Source organism: Octodon degus, unplaced genomic scaffold (assembly GCF_000260255.1).
Source record: "Octodon degus isolate 3935 unplaced genomic scaffold, OctDeg1.0 scaffold00265, whole genome shotgun sequence".
Lineage (NCBI taxonomy): Eukaryota > Metazoa > Chordata > Mammalia > Rodentia > Octodontidae > Octodon > Octodon degus.
In genome coordinates this window covers 2,578,046-2,583,993 of record NW_004524841.1, presented here as the reverse complement: position 1 = coordinate 2,583,993, position 5,948 = coordinate 2,578,046, and the positions used below count along the sequence as shown (strand labels likewise).

Below are 5,948 nucleotides of genomic sequence, written 5' to 3'. Positions count from 1 at the left end.
AAAAAGTACTTTAAAAAGGGGCTGGTGAGATGGCTCAGTGGTCTAAAGCACCTACTTAGAACAAGCTTAGCAAAGCACAGGGACCACAGTTCAATCCCCCAGCACCACATGCCAGCCAGCCCCGCCCCCTGGTGGGCTGAGCTGGCCACACACACACACACATAAATAAAAATTAAAATTAAAATTAAAAATTAAAAAAAAAATTAAAATTTTAAATTTCGCCTGGGACATAGCTCAGTAGCATTAGCACTTGCCTGGCAAGCACAAGGTCCTGAGTTTGATCCCTGGTACCAAAAAAAAAAAAGAGCAGGACAATAAAATTAGAAATTTCATTTGACTCAGCTATTTCCCTGCTAGGTATCTTCCCAAAAGAGTTAAAGAAATCATATTTCAGTGATACATGCATAACCATGTTTACAGTAGCAAATTTCACAACAGCCAACTCCTGAAAGCAGCCTGTATGCTCATTAACAGTTGAATGGATAAAGGACATATGTTATTTATACATAATGGAGTACTACTGTACCATAAAGAAGGATAAACTTGAGACATCTGTAGGAAAATGGATGCACCTTGAGACCATAAAGTTAAGTAAAATAAATCAGACACACAAGTTTAAATACAGTAAGTTTTCTCTTATAAGAGAAACCCAAAATATAAATAAAGACCAAATCAAAAACAGCTACCAGGAAATAGGGAGGTAGGTCTTTGGGAAATTGGAAGGGAACCAAGAAATAGAGAGAAGAGAGAAGAGAACAGGCAGCGAGATAAGAAGAGAACTGGCACCAACTCCCCACGAGGAGTGGGGTCATCAAGTATTACGTACATGTGCTAATAAAAGATAAAAATAGGGGCCGGAGAGATGGCTCAGTGGAATAAGTGCTTCCCTGGCAAGCACAAGGGCCTGAGTTCAATCCCTGGTTCCGCAAAAAAAAAGATAAAAATAGAAAAAAGCAAGTAAAATTTAAAGATCAGAAAGTATGCTATCAGTAGACCAGAAATTCTGAGGAATTCAAACAAAAAAACGATATTGGACGAGCAAAAAGAAATATATATTATTAACATATGTTATATAAATCTCAGAAAATAAAAGTGAGCTAGATCTTCTCAAGGGAATATATGAAAAGCTCCACATTTAGAATTTTAAAAAGGCAGAAATAGGCCAAGGAAGACACAGTGTGTATCTATACTCTAGATACAATCTCTGATGACAGATTTTGCCATAAAAAATTCCTGTAACCTATCTGTAGAAGGTATGTCATTGACCTAGAGAAGGTTTCTCGCACAGAAATTGGAAACTGAGAGCTGCAGAAGAGTACATATTACAACCATCAGAGTTCACAGCTAGGTGACCCCCTAAAGCCTCAGGTGGCCCCAGGCACAAACCTCTGGAAAGTGACTGGGCAGAAGGACACTGTAGCTGATTTGCCATTAGCAGGCTGGGCCTGTTGGAGGAGCAGGCGTGACTTAGACTCTGCCTCCTTCCTTGCTCTGCCTTTGCCTCCCCTGCTGCAGGGATGCCAGGAGACCCTTCACCACGCTACTTCTGCCCTGGAGCCAGCCAACTGCGCACTGAAACCGCTATGAAACATGAGCCAAAATCAACCTCTCCTCCCCTAAGTTGTAGGTGTCAGGCATTGCATCCCAAAGACTAAGACATGGAAACACTCAAGAGTTTCTGAAATGAAAAGCATTGGGGGAAAAAAAAAAACCAGAGATGGGCTAAAAAGCACATCTGAAGACTGAGTTAAAGAAAATAAAATTGAGGAAATATCCCAGGAATAGGAACAAACAAGAAAACAGAGGAAAAAATAAGGATATAAGTATATAAGGATATTGATGTCTAATATTAATCTAATGAATATGGAATTAAAAAGAAAAACAGTGAAATAGGAGAATTACAGAATCTTCAGATTGAAAGGACTTGGTGTGTGCCTGTAATCCCAGCACTTGGGAGGCTGTAAATAGGAGGATCACCATGAGTCTCATCTAGTAGTGAGACCCTGAACACCCTGTAGACCCTTCCCTAAAAAAAAAAAAAAAAAAAAAAAAACGATTGAAAGGGCTTACCAAACACCAAACACAACTAATGAAAAAATAAACCTGAACACAGCCTAAAGAAATTTCAGAACTCTAAAATTATAAAGAGAACATTCTAAAGCTATCTAATAAAAAAATGATTTTACTAGAAAAAAAAATAGAGTAAGTCTACATCAAATTACCATCAATAAACTGTGTGTTAGATTACTAAAGAGAGGGGCTAGGGAGATGGCTCAGTGGAATAAGCACTTCCGAAAAAGTATCCTTAAATTGTAATATATGAGATTTTCTATTATCAGCAAAATTGCAGTGACAAAGGATTATATTTCCTTGTCTACGTATTACATAATTATTCTGCTTTATACCACAATATTTATATAACCATATTAAAGTGCTTTTTTATTTCTAAATTCTATAAGCAGTTATAAGACAAAATAGAATACATATATAATTTTTTGCAGGGGGATGGCTTAGGATGCCTTTAGGGCAGTCAAGGCTTGAGGATCTGGGGATCAAACCACAGCATCCTGAGCCTGACTGCTTTGTTTAAGCATTTAAACAACTAAGCTAATGGACAGGCTCCCATAAAGTATATTTTTGAAGCTACATTATGGCTTCAGAACAGAATATAAATTATATCAACTGATAATTATTTTTAATGTATCTGGTACAAAGTCTCACTAAGTAGCTCAGACTCTTAGTGATCCTCCAGTTTTTCAGCCTCCCAGGTGCTGGGATTATAAGCATGCACCGCTATGGCCAGGTCTTGTTGGCCAGCTCAGCACACTCCAGGGCCTTGGCTGGCGCGGCATGTGGTGCCAGGGATTGAACCCATGTCCCTGTGCTTGTCTAAGCAGGTGCATAGCCTGCTCAGCTATCTCACTGGCCCTGATAATAATTTTTAATATCATATGGTTAACAAATCTAGGGAAACAATGAACGCTAGTTTTTACTTTTCATTCTTATACATCCTTGAATGTTAATGTCTTTATAAGATATGTTTACCACTTCTACAATATTCTCAAACTACTTTAATAAGCAAAATTCTTCATTCTAGTTATCTGAGGTAATAATTATGTAAAGATTAAGGAACAATGAAGAACAGTAACAGGCCAGGTATAATGGAGCACACCTGAAATCCTAGCACTTGAGAGGCTAAGGCAGGAAGATTACCACAAGTTTGAGGCCAGCCTGGACTACATATTGAGTTCAAGAACAGCCTGAACTAAAAAGTGAGACTCACCATCAAAACCAAAACAACAAATAAGAACAAATAAAAGCATACCAACATGCACTTTCACATAACTAATACACAAATTATATCCAAATTTCGAATTTCTACAGGTTAAAAAACGCACTAAATCCCTGGGCACTCTCCCTCTTGGTCTCACTACAAGCCTTTACACAGGTCAAGGGCACGGTGGAGTGAAGTATTTGAAACAGAAAAGAGCTAGCGATGGGCCAAGAACTGCCAGATTCCAATGAAAACTTAGGAGCACTAAAGAAAAGCTAGAAAATAGTCAAAAGAATGGAAATGAAATACAAAAGACTTTTTTAAAAAGATAAAGTGCTGAAATAGAAAGCAAGCAAGGAAGATCCAAGGTACATATGGGTGAAGTGCTTAAAGAAGGTAAAACAATTCTACAAACTTGATACTTAAAACTGTAATATCTGGGAAAGAACAGTGGAGAGAAATAAAACACCTGAATATGCATATAGAAAGGGACTACTGGGTACTAAAGCAGAATGAACTGTTAATCACTATTCTAATACATCACAAGATATTGAAAAGTTTCTCATGGAAGAATAATGAGCAGTGATGCACTCAGTCAAGCCACGTAATAAAGCCTCTAAACCCCAAAGGACGAGATTCCGGGAGGTTCTGGAGAACTAACGACCACAGGGAGACCCCTGCGGGACAGTGTGCCTGGACAGCATGCGGAGGGTCCATCTCTTTCTCTAAGCAGCATCTGGCTGTTTCTAGGTAATATACTTTATAATAAATAGGTGAATATATGCAAAGTACTTCCTCAAGTCTGTGAGCCACTCTAGAAGGTTAATCAAATTTGAACGGGGGTATGGGAACCCCAAGTTTATAACTCATCAGTCAGAAGGAGAAGTGACAACCTAGTAGAGGCAATTGGCATCCGAATTAGGGGCCAGTCTCATGGAAGTGAACCTTAGTCTGTGACATCTGATGTTATCTCTATGTAGAGGGTACTGGAATTGAACTACAGCAGCACATCCAGCTGGTACCTGCTGCAGCATGGCGTGTTTAGTGTACAGGTTAAAACCCACGCATATATGAGGTGATGAAAGTATTCTATGTTGATTATTGACTGAGAGAGTAAGAAGAAAAAGCACTCTGATTTTTTCCTCATCCTTAGGGTTTTACACACACACACACACACACACACACACACACATTTACATTCCCAAACAAATTCATCATCACTACCTCCAGTAGTCCTACAGCTATGGAAAGGGCCACCCCTGAGGAACGCAAAGGTCTCTTTCCCTGGGGTACAGGCCAAGGATCTCGCTGAAGTTCTCCCAGAAGATCTGTGAGATTCATGTCTATTTTCTGTACTGGCTGTAGGAATCTGAAAACAAAAAGTCATTTGTAAATGTGTGTGAGGCTTTAACAAACAACTAAACAGGCTTTAACAAACAAACTAAAACAACTTTGAAGACACAGCAAACTAATGGCTTTCTAAGCCAAACTGCGGCACTTGCATATGCCTCACAATCAGTTGGGATGTTTATTTTAAAATGGCCCTCTCAGTCCAGTTTCTGAAGTTCATTTCAGCAGGTCTGGATGCGACCAAGAGCCTCCATTTCGATCTAGCCCACAGGTAATGCTGATGCTACACATTCGGGAACCACACTTTGACACAGCCTTCAACAAGACACACAAACCAAATACTACTTCAGCTTTACCTTTTATCTACCTATCTACTAAGGTTTAAAGTTACTGAAATAATTATGAGAAAACTAGCTCTAACTAGAAAGTTTAGAAGAAAAAGCTAATTCTAAGATTGAGATGACAAAATGAAGAGCTTTCGGGCCCTATTATTCTTTCACCAACTTGAAACCACAACATTTAAGTTTTTATGCACTCGAGCACAGAAAATCAAGGATATATCCAAACTAAACTTGTGGTGCCAGGGAGATGGCTCAGTAGAATAAGTGCTTCCTTGGCAAGTGCAAGAGCCTCAGTTCAATCCCTGGTACCACCAAAAAAAAAAAAAAAACTAAACTCATATCGCAATGATGAAAAGCAAACCATTTCAGTGACACAATACTGCCTTAACTCCTTTTTAAAAAGCATACCAGTACAATACAACTATATTCCAAAAAAGATTTAATAATATACTATTACTAAATGCCCAGGTTCAAGTTAAGGGCACACAATGCTTAAAGTACTATGTAAATCATCAAATTCTGTTTGCTATAATGGACTATTACCTGTTAGAAGGGGGTGGCTGCTGTACCTGAGGACCGCGTGTTGCTTGAGTAACTGGCACTTTAGAAAGCCCCAGCATTTCCTGAAAAGAGATTATTTGCATGATATTCAATTATTTCTACAAAGATTTACCATGTGCAGTGCTGTTATTAAGTAGGGAAACAAAAATAAAGAACACAAGGTCTTTCTCTTCAGAAACCAAACAGTTCAGCCAGGGAGACTTTCAGAAAATAATGCAGTGAAAATAACTGACATGAGAGATCAAATTGCAAGGTGTTAAGTGAGCAAAAATGAAAGGTACTAACTCAGAATATTTTAGTTGTCTAGTTGTCTAGTTGTTCCTTAAAAACATAAGCTATTGGAGCCGGGGAGATGGCTCAGTGGAATAAGTGCTTCCCTGGCAAGCGCAAGGGACTGAGTTCAATCCCCGGTTCCGCAAAAA

The 5,948-nt window shown here is 38.8% G+C and overlaps 1 protein-coding gene across 1 annotated transcript in view; it reads right to left on the bottom strand.

Annotated features, from left to right (window-relative positions):
* Window positions 1-5,948, bottom strand: part of LOC101589783 (protein transport protein Sec23A) — a 66,680-nt gene that overhangs the window by 42,996 nt on the left and 17,736 nt on the right. The gene's annotated exons all lie outside the window — the stretch shown is intronic.